This window comes from Penaeus monodon, chromosome 27 (genome assembly GCF_015228065.2).
Source record: "Penaeus monodon isolate SGIC_2016 chromosome 27, NSTDA_Pmon_1, whole genome shotgun sequence".
NCBI classification, from domain to species: domain Eukaryota; kingdom Metazoa; phylum Arthropoda; class Malacostraca; order Decapoda; family Penaeidae; genus Penaeus; species Penaeus monodon.
Window position 1 is genome coordinate 17,966,623 of NC_051412.1, and position 982 is coordinate 17,967,604.

Below are 982 nucleotides of genomic sequence, written 5' to 3' on the forward strand. Positions count from 1 at the left end.
TTGTTGGTGCTGAAGATGTTTTTTCACACAGGATTCTCAGATGAAGATCTGTTCTGTTGTGTTTCCTCCTGCCCTGAAACCAGCCTGTTCTTCTGCAATAATGGTCTCTGTCTGTGGTTTCAACCTGTTCAGAAGTACTCACAGCATGACTTTGCTGCATGGTTTTAGAGACCTATGGTGCGATAGTTTCTGGCACTTTTGCAGATCCCCCATCTTTGGTAGCGTGATGACCAGTGATTGTGTCCAGCAGGTTGGCCATTCTCCTGTCTGTCAAATCTTGTTGCAGATGTTCGTAAGGGCGTCAATCATGGGCTTCTCCACCTGCTTAGATCAGCTCTGCTGGAATGCTGTCAACTCCAGGAGACTTTCCTTTCTTAGGGACTTGACAGCTGCTTCTTCTTCCTCCAGCAAAATATGGTGGGGGTCCTTGTTGTGTGGAAGGAGGACAGTTGAGCACTGTAGGGTCACCTTAGATTGGATGGTTGTACAGTTCTGAGCAGTATTCAGTCCACCTTGTGAGAATGCTTGCTCTTATGTCAGACATTCCCTGTTTTATCTGGATGATGGAGACTCGTCCCTTTTTGGTGTTAGTAAGATCCTTGATGGTCTGATATGCTTGCTTCATGTTGTTCTTCTGGAGATTCTCCTCATTTCACTACAGCATTGTTCTATCCAGTCTTCCTTTGCTTTCTTCATGGACCTTTTGATTTTGTTTGTTGACTGCTTTATATTGCATTGCCCCTTCTGCAGTTCCTTTCTTTCTCTTTGTTCTCATCTTTGGTCGCACATGTCGAGGATTTCTGTGGTGACCCACGGTTTCTACTTCCTTGATGTTTGCCGATCACCTGGTTTGCAGTCTCTAGCACTACTGTGTTAAATTTTCCTATTGTTTGCTTCAAGTCCAGTTCTTCTTCCCCCAGAATAAGGAGAGGGGCAAACTTCCCACCAATCATGGCCTTGAAGGAGTCTACAATATCGGGTC